The sequence below is a fragment of the Mesocricetus auratus genome, unplaced genomic scaffold (assembly GCF_017639785.1).
Source record: "Mesocricetus auratus isolate SY011 unplaced genomic scaffold, BCM_Maur_2.0 Super-Scaffold_100013, whole genome shotgun sequence".
Taxonomy (NCBI): domain Eukaryota; kingdom Metazoa; phylum Chordata; class Mammalia; order Rodentia; family Cricetidae; genus Mesocricetus; species Mesocricetus auratus.
The window spans coordinates 14,075,477-14,095,302 of NW_024429196.1; the positions used below are offsets into that span (position 1 = coordinate 14,075,477).

General features: G+C 40.9%; 1 protein-coding gene across 2 annotated transcripts in view; it reads right to left on the bottom strand.

Annotated features, from left to right (window-relative positions):
• The window catches only part of Kiaa1217 (KIAA1217 ortholog), an 806,709-nt gene that overhangs the window by 621,841 nt on the left and 165,042 nt on the right, over positions 1–19,826 (bottom strand). For both annotated transcript variants that reach the window (XM_040755409.1, XM_040755410.1), the window contains exon 2: positions 10,214–10,294. The gene's annotated coding sequence lies outside the window, so the exon portion shown is untranslated. The remainder of the gene's footprint in view (positions 1–10,213; positions 10,295–19,826) is intronic.

The window sequence follows — 19,826 nt, forward strand, 5'->3', positions numbered from 1 at the left end:
ATATCTTTAATATATCAACTTTGTGGCCAGGCAGTGGTGGTGCATGCCTTTAATCCCTTCTATATATATAATATATATATATATAATACATATATATATATATAATCTCTTCTATCTAGTAACTGTTAATTTTCGTGTGGGTGTGTGTTTTGAAAACAGACAGGAGACTATTTGGGAGGAAGTAGCCCAAAGAATGAGCAACAGCATTTGAGATATATATATATATATATCTGGCATGATGAAACAAAATAATAGAAAATTAAAAAATATTTCCAAAACAGAGTAAAGATCGTCACCACCCCAAGGTCTAAAGGGATGTTAGTCAGGAAGAAGTCTCTTCTGAGAATGAATACGTGTGAAATGAACCCGGAAGTGAACTTTGCTCCATTCAGTTGTGCTTGATTTAAGAGAGTCTCTTGCCTTTCCCTGGTTAACAACCTCACAGAGTACACACAACGCCTCTCTCTACTGCACCCTAGTGAGCATGTTAGAAACAGATGGCCTTTTCCAAAGCCCAGCAGGCCCTTCAGTCCCCGACTCAGACGTCCTCTTGTCAAAGGGGCTGCCTTGTCTGGCTGCCTCAGCCACTTCTGAAACCAAGAACACTTAAAACAGTGGTTTTGTCTTTCAAGAATTTTTTTCTTTTTAAAGCAATTCACTGGTAAGGTCAGAATTATGTGCACAGGTGACGATTCTTTTGAATGCACAGGGGAAAACAGACTTTCAAAGACATGCACATTTAGGAAAAAAAGTGAAGTCATCTATTGTGTCATCTACAAAATGAACAGTTAGGGTAGCCTGGTTGCCTGGGTACAGATTTGGTAGGTCAGGACAGCATCAGCTTCTTTCTTTTCATTGTCGTTCCTGAAGAACGGGCTGGTAGTAAACATAAACTAACATCAGCATGGCGATTTATCCACTGTCAGCACAGACCTCACAGTCCCCTCCAAAGGCCTTAACCACACCATCACCCCCAGGGGTCAAGTGGAAGCCCACAGAGGTACATTTCCAAGAGCCTGTGAGGTGGTGTTGGGAAATAAGCATTTCTTCTGGGCACCTTTGGTCCCACAAATAATTACTAACATTGACACATTTGCTCCTCTGTCAATGTTGTGAAAGAGAGCTGGGTTTAGAACTGATTGTGTGGCTTACACCAGCACACAGCTTCCAACAGGGAGGTGCCAGAGCTATCTGAGAAGAAAAGCAGGGATGAAAAGCCTTCTTTCCACTTTTTTGACACCCACCATCCCATCATTAATGATTTAATTCTGCTCCCTCACTGGCTGATGACCACTGTCCCTGGTCCAGCTGTGTGTGGCTCTGTCCAGTTCAGCTCCACAAATATTTACCAGATACTTCCTAAGTGCTCCGTGCTGAAGCCATAATGACTAACTGCAGATGCTGTGGTGTTGAGTGCACAAAGGTCAACGCTGTGAAAGAGCGGGAAAGAAGAGCATTTGTTCCCATTTGTCATTTGGATTGAGACCTTAAGAGACTCTCTCTGCAAGGGTCCTCCCAACCTCAAACCACTCTCCATCGCTGGCCTCATGGAGAAGTGTCACTTAGCTGCCCTACAGTAGAGGCCTTGGCCAAGAGTAGTTCCCGGTACTATCAGTAGTAATTCTAGATGGAGCAGACTCCTGGGAGCAACACTGCTAGCTACTTTCTGAGGCCAGGAACCGAGAAGTGAGGGATCACATGGGTTAACGATTTGACTGCACAGGCTTGAAAGTTTGATTCAAACAGAATTTTCCCCGGACTTTCTTCTCTCCCATCTCACCATACTGTTTTCTGATACCTATTATTAATAATACTATTACTGCGTATTGCTGAGAAAGTAGATCAAATGTATTGTTTTCATGTGTGTACACAGAGAGTGTGAAGAGATGGATGGCCACATTAGCCATATCACTACATGTAGCAATCTTAAATCATATACATCTTAAATATTTGATTAAAAATTTAAGCATATCATGATCTGTAAACTTCAAAGGACATTTAGTTCCCTTGATGAGGGGAATTAGCAATGCCTCTCTCCAAAAGTAGCAATTCAAGGCATGGCTGGAAGAGAACTGGGTGGTGTGGGGAGGAGAGGACAGTAGCTGTACCGCCCAGTGAAGGGTCCAGGAGCTGAGACGTATGCGGTGGTGAGAATGAGTAGCTAAAGAGACAGACCAGTGGCTGTTCTGGAAACCGTATGTGTTGGGGAACCTGCCAGGCTGTGCTGTTCCCAGAACAGGATGCCAATACTCCAGGCACTAAGAATCGCCTGGAACCACAGTGAAGAGTGAGCCCATGGGGATAACTCCACAAATTCCACCATGCAGCAATGCCTGTGACAGGATAATTAGTGGGACAATTTGAGAAACAGAAGATTATGTATTACAGCAGTTGAATTTTGTTTTTCTTTGGATATTGGCTGGCTACTTGTGAGAGACAGGCCAGCTTCAAAAATAATTGTGCTCTTGAGGTTATTGAATTGACAGTGGATTATAGGCCATGTTTGTTGAAAAGGTAAGGAAGACATGAACTAAGCCTGTGACTTGCTGGTTTGCTGTGCTGAGAAAGGCCAAGTGACAGTCACAAGACAAAAACCAAACCTCTAATGACTGTTGTGGATATAACTCCACAGTTAACACATCTGGACATCTATAAAACACATAAGTTCTGAAACAATTGGTAAAAGGGAATCCCAACCATATCACATGTCACCTGGGAAACACAAATTAAACAAGGAGACAGCACCATGCACCTATAAGAATGGACAAAGTTCAGGGCATATCCAGCAAAATTGCTAGTATTTGTGAGGACAGAGAGAAATATGGACTGTTGCTCATGACTTGTGAGAGTTCAAAATAGCAGTCACTTTAGAAGACAACCAGTCTGTTTATTACAAAAGACAGCATATTTTCATCATATGATCTAGGTTTCACACTCCTTGGTATTTAAAAAGGAGTTGAAAAGCTATGGCCATGCAAAACCTACATGAAGTATTGATAATAACCCTATTTATAATTTCCATCTCAGAAGCAACTAAGATGTCCATCAACTGGTAAGTGGGTAAACTATGATACATTCAGACAAAGGAATATTATTCTGCACTAAAAAGAAATGTGTTATCCAGTCATGAAAAGACTTGTATTACTAAGTGACAATATCCAGTAATAAAACACTGTATAATGGAAACACTATGCATTCTACAAAAGGTAAAAGAATGGTTGTTGTCAACAGCTATTAGGTAGAGAGGAAAGGAGTGAAAAGCAGGTCAAATATAAGACTTACATGCTATTAAAATTATTCTGTATGAAATGACAATGGTGGGTAGATGTAATTACACACTTTTAAACTCAGAAAGAGCAATACTGAGAGAAAACCCTATAATGAACTATGAACTCCAAGATACAATGATATGTTAACACAGGTTATTGATTTTAAGGTATCACATTCATCAGGGATGCTAATAGTTGGGAGAGATAAGCATATGCGGAGGCTAAAAGAACTTTAATCTACAAAAAATGGGCTTTGGTCAATTACAAAAGTCAATGGACATTTTTCATTTGTACATGGGAACCAACAATTAGATGCAAGGGATTTTTTAATTAAATTTAATTTTCAAAGTTTGTGACAAAAATAACTCCCTTGTAGCCTACCTTTTATCTAATGCAATTCATATATTGCAAACTAGTAGTCTGAGAAATTATCTAGTGTCATGCCTTCCTCTTAGGTCATATAATCTCAGATTGGGGGTGTTTGGGACACTGACTAGACCTAGAGCTCATTAAGCATCTGGACAATGTCTTATCACAGTGTTTCCCTTGTCCCCAGACTACAGTCGAGCAGAGGGTGACACAGTCAAATGCTGCTTAACAGCCAAGATACATCCTGAGAGATGGGTCGTGAGCGGCATTTGTCACTGGGTGAACATTACTCTGAAGCCCCAAAGCTGTCTAGGTCAAGCTACCAGATAGCATCTTGGTTGTATCAAGAGACTTTATAAGCATGCCATATACAAGCTTGCTGCTGACATATACTGTTTTATTACAGTGAATACTTCAATAAGAGGGCTACACCTATTGTACTTGATAAACTTTGACACCACTGGTAGTATGACATTTGTTTACACAAACATCATCAGATATGTGTGTAAAGCACTGCCCTTTGATGTTAAGCTGCTACCTCCCTGGGCAATGGTGACTTTTCAGTGCTATTAGACTCCTATTGACTATTGTCATCCACGAGTTCCATCACATATGGAAACACTGGCATGTGGTACATGCTAGAATGACTTGAAACAATCATACTTCAGGAAATATATCCACACCTGACTTTGGTTCTTTTACTTGTTTTAAAGACTGGAATATGAACTAAAGCATCTAGTACTGTAATGCAAAGCATCGGAAGGGAAAGGGACATGACTTATCCCTAGAGAAATCCATTCTAAAAATATCAGCTTGCCCAACACAATTTACAGTTGCTCTGTCTCCTCACTTCTGCCCAGTTACATGGAGTGTTTTCTAATTAATTAGCAAATTATGGCATTGGCCACAGTTTTTTATTCTTTGATTCATTTACATATGGAGTGGAAGATATTTGCCCATCTCTATGATACATCATAAAGAACAGGCTTTATAAACATGCTTAAATTCAAAGTTAAATAGCAGACATTCCAGCACCAAGACTTAGCAGGATCCTGGAGCCTGGGAGGACTCCTAGGAGCAGGCCATTTGCTGCTCTGAGTGGTGAATGCGAATTTTAAGATTTTACATTAAGTTATCATGACTATTGATTTCCCAATTGATAATCAATAAGTAGATGAGCATATGACAATAAAAGTGATACAAACAAGAACACCAAGAGAACATTAGTGTCTTCACCCACATAAAGAGGTAAACGTGAGCATGTGAAAATGACAGTATTTTAAGATTACTTAATGGAAATAAAGGGAAAACACAGAGAATAAAGCTCTGAGGGAACACACAGTTTGTCACCTAACATCACAGCTGTAGTCTACACTGAACACACATCAATACTAAGGTATTTAATTAGACAAGAAAAAAGTTGAAAAATATACCCCAAACATTGAAACTTTATCTCTAGAGGTAAGTGAAGTGATACTTGGGATTTAACCTTGTTCTCTGTAGAAATAGAAGTTTGTTGTAATATATATTTATATTTAAATTTTCCTACATTTGATTTTCACATTTTTCAGGAGTGCATTATACTGAAAACTGAGAACTGTTGGGAGCTCTGTTTCACCATCATCTCAACATGAAAGCCATGTTGCTTGGGTGTTAGGGTGCTCAGGTCATAGGCCTGTCATTAAGCCTGACAGCAAGGCAGAGGGGTTAAATGCAGTCTGTCTGGCATTAGCTTCATAATTACACCCAGGCCAAAGGGAGGCTCCTTTGGACTTGAGACTAATCTTATCTGAAAGCAAAATAATTTGGCTCCTCTCGGCCACAGAACTTTAGGAAGGAGAGTGAAGGAGGCTTTTAGTTTAATCTGAAACATGTGCCCGTCACACAGATGAGTAAATGGAGCTACAAGAACTTGGAAGCTACAGATTCCTACCTGAGGACTGGGCACAAACACAGACATTTGCCAGGGGAATCCAGTTCATCTGAACACCATAGGTTTTTCAACTGTGCTTTCTATTGCCTTGAAATGTATTCTAAACTAAAACCTTAATGGTGCTGCTAAAAGGATTGCTCCTTGGACCAATTATACTCAGTAGAATTTGTCTGAGCTAAAAACCAAACCAAAACTAACTTTGTGAATCCGATAGCCTCTAGAACTACAGCTGACTTCAGGAACTTCCACCAATAATGCTATCAGACAGAATTTATAGAAAGGTAGCAGTGAGGCATAGAGAACAAATTAATTGACTACAGTTTAATCAATCAGCCAGGCAGTTGGCTATGGCTTAGTTAACTGGCTATAAGGCCTTCTAAGACCAGCTATGCTGTTACTACAACTAAACTTCACATCAGTATGGTCTGTCAGGCATACTGTAGGTACCCAGCGTGTATTCATGACTTCCTACAACTGTCGTTTAACTATGCCAAAAATTATGATAAAAGAGAGAAGGAAGACAATCACGACGGAGAAAAACAAACAAAACATTCCCTCCCACAAACAAGCAGAAATTATCGTGTCAGAATGAAAGGTCATGATGTCCAGTCTTGGGTGGCAACTCCTCATTTGCATATAGAAGGTCTGAGATAGACTAGGTAGAAGTGTATCAAAGCCATACACTCTGTAGCTTTGGCATCTGTCTTAGGTAATGCAATTTGATCAATTAGATTTTGAAAATTTCCTTAACTGCAGTGAATCCCTTTCCAGCAATTTAGGAAAATTAAAGTGATTTACAAGGTAGGCAGTGACATGCATTATGCTGTCTGTCACTTTCCTCAAACCACTGGGATGACAAAGAAGAGAGATGGTTTAATTCTGTCTTTGGCAATTTATTACTTTAGATGAGAAGTATTACTGAGATGTAGTCTACCAATCACTAATTGTTTTTAGATTATACACTAATATATTCATTTCATAATTGTAAGTGAAAGAATGCATATTAATACTCAAAGCTATGGTCTTTTCTGTACAGCTTAACTAATTTTAATGGGTGAAAACTTAATTAAATAGATTCAAAGTGCAATCAGCCTTTGGTAATGAATATGCTTACTTTTTATCAAAATAGACAGTTGTTTCATGCCACAACAAAGACTAGAACTGCATCGTCAGCATTATGATTCTCTGCAGACCTCCATTCAGTTAATGCAACCATCTCTTACTATGCCTGAGCTTCTCTCTTGCTCCCCCTGGCTAGCACATGTGGTAAATCACTAAAATGACATGGTTGCCATTGCTTTTAGCTTTAGGTCTATGGCTCACTTTCCTCCTTTCTATTTACTTGGCAGAAAATCCAGGAGCCCACACCTGTTAATGCTTAGTCTTCAGGCCTTCAGTATCAGGAAAGCAGCTGAATGTGTCTGGGACATATCCATAGGGCTGCTAATCGCACCCCAAAGCTCTGACCTCTGACCTCTGAACTGCACAAACCTTTCCATGGTCATTTAAGCACTCACATTCCTTCTCTGTGTATATTAGTCAGTTTCATGTCACTACTGCAAGGGCTCAAAAAACTGACTTATAAAAAGGGTTATTTGGGCTAGAGAGATAGCTCAGTGGTTAAGAGCACTGCCTATTCTTCCAAAGGTCCTGAGTTCAAGACCCAGAAACCACATGGTGGCTCACAACGATTTGTAATGAAATATGGTGCCCTCTTCTGACCTGCAGACATACATGCAGCAGAACACTGTACATAATAAAAACAAATCTTAAAAAAAAGGGTTTTTTACCCCATGACTGTAGAGATTCTAGTCCAAGGTGGCTTTCATGACTTTGGGCCTCTGGTGAGTATACCAAAGGGTAACGAAGGGATGTGGGTCAGAGCAAACTGATCCATCACAAAGCAGGAAGCAGAGGGACATAGAGAAACCAGGATCTCATAATCTCCCTTTGGGGCACATGTCCTAAACGACCTAAGAACCTCTCATTATATCCTACCCCTTAAATATTCAGCTGTGCCTCAACAATACTGTTTAGGGACCTCCATTTAACCTATGGACTTTTGGAGGCCATTCAACATCAACAACAGCAGTGGGCTTCATGCTTTGTTGAGTGTCTGATTTACTACTTCCTATCTCCTCTTTTATCTGAAGACAAGCTTCCTACTTCCCAGAGAAAATGGAAGCAGTCACAAGACAGTGTCTTCTAGTTTCTCTGTGTTGACATCCACCTGCCTACAAATGGCCCATGTCAGGCCTTCCTTCCTGCATGCTCCCACCTAAAATGACACCTCATTGTACACATGGTTCCTTTCCCTGCTCAGTACAATCCTTAGCCAGTTCTTCCTCCTTCTTCCTCTGTCACTCATGCCCCTGCTGTACTGGGTTCTCCCCAAGAGCATGCACATGTACCAATATGTTTCCTATCTCGAAAACCAAGGCTTCTGGTCTCCACCAAAACTCCCCTCCCTAAGCTTCTCTTCTCTGTTTCTGGTTGCTGAGAAAATCACCAAAAGAATTGACATAACAGGATCTCCACTAATCTCTCTTCCCATTCTTTCTTGAATCTACCACAATCCTATTCAAGCTCTGGTACTGCTATTGTAAAGTCACCAAGGACATCATGCGGCTACGTCAAGTGGCAGATTCTCAGTTCCCATTGGTGGGATCTGCTTGTGACACTTGATACAGCTAATCAGTCTACCATCTTTAACGGGCTGTACCTGGATTTCAGAACTTTTTAAAAACTATTTTCTTACTGCCTCACTGTAGCTTTTTCTCTTGTCCAGTTACCACTCATCCCTGTACCCTTTATTACGCCCTGGAGTCCAGCTTATGACTTTTGCTGTCTCCACTCACATTCCCTGTCTAAGGCAGATGCACTTAATTTGTGTTGTATAACCATGTTGGGAGGTTCCTAAAAACATCAATGTCAGAGACCTTCTTAAGGTAGAAGGAGAACATCGGAGAATTGTTGCCTACTTGGTCCCATCTAGCCTCAGCTGTGAATGCTGTCCAAGAGCCAACATCCTCTACTGTATGCCTTCATTAAGGGCCATGCCCCTGAACTCCAGACTTAAATATCCAATTGCCAAATGATTTCTGCATTTGGATGTCTAGTAAATATTTCTACCTTCATAGGTCTAATTCAGAATTCCTAATTCTATTCTCTCTTGCCTTGGTTTTGACATCTTCTTTGTTTAAGTGTGTGAGAACTCCTTCCCTTGGATGTATACTCCAAAGAGTGTGGAATGATTCCAATCATTTTTTCCTCTACTATCCCATTTTCAACATGGAAGAAATCCCCAAGGCTTCTATATACAAACAATCTAAGGACCTCTTGTTGCTCATCACATCTGCTAGATCCAAGCCCTGCCACTTTCTCTGAGACAGGTGGCCCTCTTGCTCTTAGTTCTGGGCATTTACTGCCCAATCCTTTACACCCAGTGAGGTTTTCTCTGAACACCCTGTTCTGTCAGTCCCTTATCACTCTGTGACTTGTTCATGCTCTTGAATTTATGTGTCTCCAATACATTTTTCATCATCTGACACACATTTCAGATTTTTGTTTTTAAGTACTAGGGACTGAGCCTAGGGACTGTAAGCACTCCATCCTGCTACAACACACAAGTACCACTTACTGCATGTTTGTTGATTCTTCCCCTCCCTTTGAATTTATACTTAAGAGAGCGTCAAATCTGAAAGCGAATCTGTCACAGGAACTGAGTAGATGCTGACCCAATGATCCACTCTTGCATATGTTATCCTACAATCCTTCTGGAAATGAAATTATATAAATGAGCCAAGGAAAGCAGTCTGATTGTTCTAAGCACAAAAAAGGACTAACCAAACTTGAAGTTGGAATAGTTCTGCTTGATGCTATCGGCTGCTTTGACAGTAGTCTAAATGACATTGTGGTGCCCAGGTATACTTCCCTGCATAAATTGCAGGGTGAAAAGCAGATCAGTTTGATACACATCATTTTCTCTAGCCTTGATGCGCTTCAATGTCATGTGCTAAGTGGGTCTTTTTGTTTTAACTTGAGCCTTCCTGCGAGGGCAGAAAAAGCAGAGAGCATTGGCACACCTTCACTGTGACAAAGTGCATCTGTGTTATCTGGAAACTTCTCTTTACTAGCTATTGGTGCTGCTGAACTGTGTGCTCCAGGCTGTCTAGCTCCCATGGTGCCTCTGCAGGAATCTGACAAGACACAGTGGAAAACCAATGTCTTGATGTGGCTGCAAGTCAGGATTTCCGCTGTGCGTATAAGTGCTCCACTGTGGGCATCTACAACGCAGGATGAATCTTTTATGAACCTGGGTTGATTCCGCATGTAGCAAAACAGATGCCAGCCAACTAACACAGGATCTGAAAAGCCTCTTTGATATCTGAGTGCCAATTTGTATCTCATGTTATATATAATCTATGACAGTGAAGATTTATTCCAAAGCTATCAAAGGGAATTAACTCCTTGATTTTTAAAGACACAATTGTGCTGATCTGACACAGCAAAAGAAATGGTGTTTATTAAATGTATAAATATAATCATAAAAAACTTACAAGAAAATATATTAACTTATTAAGATACCAAGGCAGATACACTGGTAATATACACATGTTGATTATTAAGTTGTTTCACTCACCCCATAGTCAGTATTTCTTGCTGTAGAAAGAGTTTTGTTCATGGCTGGAAGATGTCAAGCCCAGAGCCCAAGGGAGGAAACCTAGAGAAATTAGAAATAATAAATGGATATACAGTATCAGGACACAGAGGATAAGTTTTCTTCTTGCAGACAGAAAAGCCTGCAAGAGATTAAAGTCAACAGTGAGGTGGAGCATGGGTGAGGTTTTAGGTCCTTTGATCTAATCCTGCTGGGAGAAGGGCAGTGGCCACTGTGTCGTGCCAGTGAACACACTGTCAAGGTCTCAGAAAGTTCAGTCTCACATAAAAAGGAAAATGGTGCAGCAGTTCTTTGTTAGCTGAAGAGAAGCAGCTGGTGACACATGAGCTGAAAACAGCAGAACCCATGAGGCCATCGTACCATACTTCCTCACACATCTTTTTGCCAATGGTGGGATTTTAAAGGTCAAAAGAAACTGATGGGATCAAATCACTTAGCAGCAGTGTTGGGCTTGTTTCCAGATGGGGGACCCAAAAAAACCAGTTCCTTAGCATTAGCTGCCTCTCACACCGAACCTAACTCATCACAACCCATCCTTCCTGACTGCTGTCAGACAGAGCTGAAGCATTTCATGGCACTCTCATCCCTAAGCCCATGTTCCTCTAGTCACAGTCTTTTCCTTTACTTTGGGGACAAAGGTAACATTTTTACAGTCAAAACAAAAGTGCTAATGTGTAGATTCCAACTTCATGCTGCAAAACACTTTCTGAAGAAGCAGATTGTGGGAGAGGAGGGAGAAGATGTGTACGATAGACTCCAGGCAAAATTTCTAACAGATGGACCCAAGTTTTGGGGAGAGTTCCACCCAGCAATACTGATTCCAGAGCAAACTTTATTACTGTGTCCTATGACTGTTGGATGAACAGTTTAAAGGATGGAAACTTAGAACAAATTGAAACACTGTTTCAAGTGGGAAACAACAACAGCCCTTTCTCTTAAGCAATATTGAACTCAACTGGCAGAGCTTGGAAAAACTGCATCATGTACTTTGTTTATAACAAATTGAGTGTGGGTGTGCGTGTGCGTGTGTGTGTGTGTGTGCGTGTGCGTGTGCGTGTGTGTGTGTGTGTGTGTGTGTGTGTTTCTAGGATAGAACCCAGGACTTGATGCAGGCAATCTCTCATTGAGCAATATGTCAATTCTCTTTTTATTTTCTGTTTTGAGACTTCAACTTGTGATCTTCCTGTCTCAGGCCTGAATGATAGTTCTTTTATAATGCCATCCCAAAACAATGCTATGTCTTTCCCATCTGATTATTTTCCTCTCACCAGGCTCTTGCCCTCTTGTTCCCTATAAAGATAAACAAACAAACAAATAAATATTTGTGTGTGCATGCACGTGTGTGTGTATATATGTATACATATATATGTATATATATATATATGTGTGTGTGTGTGTATGTGTCATAATTCCTTCTGTTGGATTATTTGTAGTACCACTCGGTAGAGCCACTGATATAAATCTCAAAGCTCCTATGAAAAGAAATATTGCTTCCTCTGGCTTCATACTGGAATCCACCATAGAGCCTATAGAATCTGATGTTTATACTCCACCCAGAGTTTTATCACGTTGTAGGTGGGTCCCAGAACCTGGTGTTTTAAAACAAAACATTTCAAATTCTTACACAGACAAGTACAGCATGGTTCTAGTCTAAGGAGACATGAGCACAGATTATGGAATCTAGAGGAAGATAAATTCAGATACAAAGTAATAGTATTTTGGAGGTAGAAGGTATGTTGGAAGGTATGTGGAGACCCTCTTCCAAAATTATGAGGAAATTGAAGTCCAGGTATAATGAATGAGCAAGCTAAAATTCTAGAGTCAGCTAATGGCAGAGACAGACTTAAAGTTTTGTTCCCAGCCACTGAGACAGAATTTGAAATATAAATAAAATAAAATGACACATTTGCTCTGAAAAATATAAAATAAACAAGAGAAGGAAAATTCAAAGGTAGATTATCAGACAAACCCTTGATGACTCATAGCAGAAGGGCCAAAGGCAGGAGCTGTCAGTGTCAAAAAGTTAACCACAATGAGTAAATGTCACGGTGGAAGCATAACAGGACCTAGCTCATGTCAAACACCATCCAGGTTAACTGAACTGTGGAATCTGCCATGACATAGTGCATGTTAATTTTACCTAGAACCGTAAGTGCTTGGTCTAGATCAGTTCAGTTAGTGGCAGGTGCTCTCTCACCCCACCATGACAGTGATCAAAATGTAACCATACCAGGGTGGCTCTTGTTTCTCCTGGAGATCTATGCTTCTTGTTAAGTTTCATCCTAGGCATATTCTTGTCCTTTCTTCTGACCCTATAGTATTTTTGTCATCGATAAGGTTACATAGTTCACTTTCCTATGCTCATTTATGTTTCCCAAGCCCTGTGCCCCTGCCCAGTTATTCTGCCACTTCAACAGTTTATGACCACAGATGTTTATAGTAACTCTTCCAAGTTGGGGAGCTGCATGATTTGCTGATTTCCTCAGATGAACAAATGCAACATATAACAAGATATCATTTGGTAACATAGCCATCTCAGGAAAGCTGACTAAAACTGGACAAGATGTGCTTGTCCATGTGGGTAAGAGGGAAGCTACTGGTATTTATGGACATGACTCAAGAGCCGCTGTTTTGTATGTCGGGTACTTAGTACAGAGTCTGGCACACTGGTGATGTGTGGCACCTGCTATTTTCAACAGAAAATGCAAGATGACATATCGATGATGCACTTCCTGTTTCTTGGTTCCTGGTGCTGCCACCAATGGTTACTGACTGCTGAGATTTCATAGGAGTTGCTGAACCCTGAAACAGGTTGAGGCTATGGCTACAGGCTTGCAAAAACAGTCCCATTGAATGAGTTGTAATTGATATGCCAATCCCCACACTCAGTCATCAGCGCATCAATTCTAGCAGGTGGTGGTAGAGGGAAAGGTATTTGGGTTACTCCTAGTCAATGACTGAGGATAACTAACAGTCCTGTTACAAGGAGGGCTGTTCAGTGGCCAAAAAGCAAAGTGGCAGTTCTGCCCGAGGCTTTAGTAGGAGCCAAACACTAGGACCTCTATCTTTTGCAGGGTCATGGGTGGGGCTGAAGGTGACCTGTAGTTTCTTGAAGCTGCCTTAGGTTAGCAGTTTTGCTATTGCAAACTCACCTGGAAGGTGGGCAAAAAGAGAGGCTCCCCTGTAAAGCTTGGTTTTGACTGGCTGTGGACTGAAGGGACAGAGCCTGAGAGTTAGTGGTCATTAGCCGAAGGCCAAGGGAAACAAGACATCGGTCGTCTCTTCCTTGGAATATATGTCCCAAACTGTAGTGCAAGTGAGTGTACTATAGATGTTCAAGACCCAGTACTTGATGAAATGACAAAGATAGTAAGGGAAGAGGTGAAAGCACCATGGTCATTTCCATCAGATTCTCCCTTTCTACAGAAAATACTGTGTGACAGAGGTAAGTATACTGTTTGATGGCCAGAAAGACCTAGGTTCAAATCCCTGAATCCTCACTGCAGATTTTCAGTCACATGCTTCATTTCATTGGCTTTCTCAGATCCACCCCTGGGATAAAAAGAGTGGTTTCGAAGGTCAGCTTTGTGGGAATAAGTGCCACAAGCTCAGTTACCCAAAGTCACTAATGACATGCATAGGACAGTGGCCAAGCCTTGATGTGGAGCCAAGCTGCTCTAGTTTGTGTGTCACCCAGTTGTCCCCAGGTGATTAGTTACTCCATTTCTCTGAGCTCAGGCATGCTCATTTACAAAGTTCAGGTGTTACTCTTACCTTAGAGTATCATAAAAATTAAGTGAACAAACACATATGAAATGTAGCCCTTGGTTGGTACACAGGAAGCAGTGAATAGATCCTGCTGCTGTCACCTGTCACTGCTTGGTTTCTTCCATCATGGGGTTTCTTTAAGTGGGTGTGTTTGGTGGTATTACCAGGATACCATGCTTTAAGGCATTACTCAGTATTTTGTATCTTTGTTAACATATTTTGAAGCTAAGACAGTTTAGAATATAAAAACATGAAACTTGGAGCTCAATCCCAAAACCTTGGGAGATCACAGTCTCTCTGGCGAAGCAGTGAGCAGCAAAATCAGAACGAGAAGAACAGAAACATTCTGGAGACTCCTCAGCCTCCAGACACCCTTTAACCCTTAGTTGTAGCCACTAACTGTCTCCTTGTCACCTCTCTCTGCATGTGACAGTGGAGAAGGTAGTGAGCCACCGGGAATAGAATGGAAAGGCCAGCACAGGAATAATTCCTTAAACTTGAGAGCAGGCATAAACAGAATGACAGCAAACATTTGATGGCTGGCAAACCAAACAGTCAGAATCTTACTAGAAATAGCACTCCTGAAAATATTTCATGGGAATTTAAATAATGAAATTGCTCACCTGAGATTCTTGGTGTCAGCAGCACGTCTTGTTCATAGGGCTTTGACTGTGACCCTCAGGGTTATCTTTTTTGCACACACTAGTTATAATTTGATGTTGTAACCATAACTCCCATTTTTTCTTCCTTCCTCTGTAAAGGTCAGCGTCAGAAGGTAAAGAACGGGTGTAAGCACCCCTCAGGGTGGTACTTCCCTGTGTCACAGGTACGGCTCATCTGCAAACACCAGACTATTGCTAAGTAACAGTAGGGACCCTTTTGGCCGAGTGAGACATGCCAGTGTGTGCAATGCTACAGCTTAGAATTCCTGTCTAGCATGATTCTTCCCTTTTGTGGTCAATTCAAGTGAAGCTCAGAGAGCATAAATAAATTGTTGAGAGTCACACATTCAGCAAGTGCCATCTGGGTCACCCACTGGAAACCTCATCAGTTGACTGGAGTCTAGAACCCATTTTACAGGACACATCATACTCATCCCCCATGCAGGCCTCATGTTATTTGAGTGAATAACAATTTAGTAGTAGTGCCAAGTGTGAATCAACTTTTCAACCAAGACATATGCTATCTTCCCACAGGGAAGAGTCATCTATTCCTCATATAGCCAGTGGACCACTTTTAACATGTAGGTGGCTGCACTTCATTTTCAAAATATCTAAGACTCATTTTAAAACCAACATTCATATTCACACATTATACTGCAAATGTATGTACCCGGGACTGAAAATACACTTATAAAAATGAAAAGCAAAACAAAGCAAACAAAACAAAACCAGTCAACCTGGGCTTACCATTGCTTTGATAAATTTGTGATTTCATGAAATTATTTATTCCAGCAGAGAATATTTAATTCCAATGACAAGAGTGCCTGCAGCACTTTTACTCAGGCAGAAAATTGACATTAGTACAAGCCTATTTTTATAAAAGACATTCTAGTTTTTCCAAAGGCAAGATAATTTTTCAAATATTATTTAAAAATACATGCAGAAAGCATAGCATCAACATGGGGTATCGGATGATCACTCCCCCCTCCCAAATTAGCCATTACACTCACTGAAGAGCTTTTGCAAGCATTGTGGCAGTACAGCAGGCATGGGAGCTGGGAGGCTTCCAGTAGCGACAAATAGACAGCTTTTATGAGATAGGTCATAAGAGAAATGAGAAATATTCTTCTTGGACGAATTGACAGCTATTCATTTGCTCAGTAGCTAGACTGCATATATTAGAACATGCCAACCTTTAAATGGAACAAGGAACTAGCCACTGCGTCTTGACCCAGGCTGACTGCCAAGAGAGTCTTGGTTTGGTAACAGATGGAGAATATATAAAAAAATTTCTGTACAAAGAACTATACAGATAAGCCAGAGATTTAGGCAAATCCATTTCTTGCTCATTTTCCCTACAGCCTCGGGCCCAGTGCCAGCACGAATGGAGGGTCATCATGCCCTTGGAGCAGGATAAGCTTTTCAGAGGGTCTGTTCAGCCTGTTTGTCAGTTGATCTTCCAATCCTTCATGCCAAACCTGGCTTAACCAAGTAGCCACACATTTGGGTTGTTTCCCAGCCACAGAGAAAAGCATGTGGCCAGGAGCAGTGGTGAGAAAGGGGAACAGCAGCACATGGGCTAGAGCCAGAAGGAAAGATGTGGAAATGTATGCTGGGATTGTGCCAAGGATAAGAATTCTGTAGTGCCTGGCTCTACAGTAGCACGAGGCTTCTGGACATGCAGAATTCAAGGGCCTGAAAATAGTTCTTCTAGACCAGGAATACCAGATGAGTAGGCAGACAAGGGAGAGAAGCATCACAGAGCTGCAAGTCACCTTCTTTTATTCCAAACCAAAGGAGAGTGCAAAGTAAGATCAAGTCAGTGCCAGAGAAGACAAGAAACTCTCAAGGGTAAAAGGTTCTCTTGACCCACTAGGCTGGCATGAGGGTAGGGAGTCCTCACTCTCTCAAATAATAAGATGCAGTGAGCAGGCTTTAAGTCCAACTAGATAGCTCTTGATTACCCCTAAGATATAAATGTCACTACTGAACCTCTAGGCATATCCTTCTATGAGGGTCATTGTTTTGTAGGCATCCCAGCTGGATAGACTTGTTGATTCCTTTTCTCCCATATGTACCTTTTCTGGAACTATGAGAGTTCCTTCTCAAGGAAGAGGCTTCTAGGTAAGTTCCAGGTCAATTCTTTCAAGTTGTATGTCCATTCATCAGTTAACAGACATTTGTATTGTTTCCAATGGTGCAGTAGCAGCACTTCTTTATTGGGGGTAACCAACAGATGTCTAATCAGACTTAAGGGCCACTTAGTAGGGGGGGATTTATGCCTGGTTCTGTGAACCTAGCCAACTACCCACATCTAAGGATATCATAGAACCTAAAAGAGAACTCCCACATGCCACTTTCTTAAACCAGCTTAAGTTCTAACTGCATTCTGAACACTTACATATGCCTGTGGAGGTAGTGCAGCCCTCAGCCCTAATCAAAGATTCTTTTGTAGCAGATGGAGACCATTACAGAAAGCCAGCCACAAACTGGACAAATTGCAGGGAACAATGGATCATCGGATGCCCAGCCCCAGATGATACGTCTGTAACACAATCCCTGCACCTATGGCTCGGAGAACAACATAGAACAGGGGGTGGAAGCATGTAAGAGCCAGAGGACTGGACATCTGTTGGGAGGTTGTGACTCCTGTATATTATGGGGAAGCTACTCCATGAAATCTGAATACTATGGTTGCCTAGATATGACCTGAACAATGACATCACCGGCTGGCATGCTAGTGTGGATGGGGGAAACCTCACCTTTACATGAAGAGCTACAGGCAGTTCATGATTGCTGAGAAAGGGAGAATCAGTTTTCTCCAGGGGTGATCTCCTCAACTGGGTTTTCAGTACCAACTTGTCAGCCTTAAAAACATTCATATGACCTACAATAAATCAACTCAGCAGATTGCATTTATATTTATGTATTCCTGTAACAATCATGATTAAAGAAAAGGGGAAGAAGGGGGTGGGGAGGTGGGGGTAGATCTGGGAGGAGTTAGGAGGAGAAATTGAGTATGTGTGATGTAAATATAATCTAAATACATTTTGTGAAAATCTCAAGGAATTAATTTAAAAAATTAAAAAGAAAAATGGTACGAGAAACAATTTCTTTACCTACAAAAGAAAAATTTGCTATGATATCAAAGTTTTTAAATTTTTGCCTTCTTTTACATTGCTGCTTTTTAATCAATGTGATGAAATTACCCACATCAAACAGGCTTGATGAACTTGAAACAATGAGGCACATGATGATATCTGTTTAACAAGTAAGCAATTTCTATTTAGATGAGAAGATCTAGTATCAAGAAAGCACAGAAACATGTCTCCCCTAAATAATACGGGGGAAGTTATTGGTAGGTGTGACAGTCTGTAAATTTGCAACATTTCTTTAATCAAAACAGCCAGCCCATGAACAGCTGATCAACTGAGAATTCAGAAAACGATCTAAGTGTCTATGGTGACCTGGCAAGTGACAAAATAGTTCAATTTATAGGGTGATGGATGGTTTAGTCTTTTGCAAATTAAAATTTGATAAGGTTTAATAAACTTTTCTGCCACCACTGAGAAAAACGGTCCTTATCTCCAACATCAAATACAAAAATAAATTCCAAATGAATTAAAGATTTAAATGCTTAAGAAATTAAAAACAAAGGAAACAAGAATCCTTAAGCAAAACACGAGTCTCTGAAGCTGTGTAGAAGAAAGCATTTTTTACTAGAAAAGGAAGTTTAAGAAAAATTTACAATGTCAAATAATTCCAAAACAAGGAAAAAAGAGAAATGACAGAATGAAAAAAGTACAAATCGCATGAGAGACAATTTTAAATCATTGAGCAAAGGCCAAAGGAATCAATTTTTGATTGGGTGGGAAATATAAGATGTAATTCACAAAAGACAGCCCTATAGGTTAAATGAATAAAGAGATACTCAAATTCATGAATATTTGGGGAAATGTAAATTAGTTGCAAGATGGCCTATCCCAGCCACTGAATCAGCAGTAAGTAAAGTGGGCTACTTCTCTCACACCCTGCTTACAAACAGTAAGCAGGATGCTAAGGACATGGCTCAATGGTACCTAGTGAACTGTTGAAGCTGTGGTATCTTATAAACTCTGATCCCACAAAGAGATCCCTGTGAAGTATCTGAATACTCAGAATGACTGGTTAAGTCACAGATGCAGTGTTATGTAAAATAGGAAACATTACCCAGCTTTTAAGAACGAGTTGTGTTAACCAGTCGTGGTGGTGAAGATGGTGTGCACGCCTTTAATGCCAGCACTCAGGAAGCAGAAGCAGGTGGATCTCTAAGTTGAGGCTAGCTTTGTCTACAAACTGAGTCCCAGGACAGTCAGGGCTGTTGCACAGTGAAATCCTGTCTCAAAAATTAAAAAAAAAAACAAGCAAAGAGAGAGAGAGAGAGAGAGAGAGAGAGAGAGAGAGAGAGAGAATGAGTTGTATTTGTAGTCATTGGTACATATGAACCCAATAGTACCTTTTACTGTTTTTTTTTTTGTCTGTACACAAGGTCTCTCTATGTAACCTAGCTCAGGATCCTTCCACTCTAGCCTCCAGAGTGCTGGGATTATAGGCATGTGTCATCATGGTCATTTTTGTATGTCAAATGACACTAATACCTACTTCAGGTCCTTTGAGATCATGTGGAAAGCACTTACGCTTCACTTATGCTGATATAGGACAAATATTTGTATTTATCACTAACGTTTTTGTGGCTATGGAGACTAGAGACGAGTGAGATTCCCCAAGGACCATTAAGAGGCACAAGGAAAAATGTGCAAAAAGTCGTGAAGTTGAGGAATTCAGCACAGAGTGAGAGTGAAGGACAGTCCCACGTGAGTTGCTATGCCCATGCTTAAGGGCAAGAAGCAAGGGCAGGGGAATGAGGTGGAGGCTCAGAGAAAAACGTCTTGAAGCTTTCATTACCAGGGATGACTGAAATCGTAGGCTACAGCATCTTAGTACCTTTGTGAAGCAATAACAGCGTTTACAGCTGTGAATAATCACATAGAACAGAACTCTCTCATGTTCCGGAAGCTGGGTTGTCCACCATGCAGGCTATGTCATCTGGTACCCATGAGAGCCTTCTTGCTGATCCCCACTTGACTGAAGGCATGAAGAAGAAG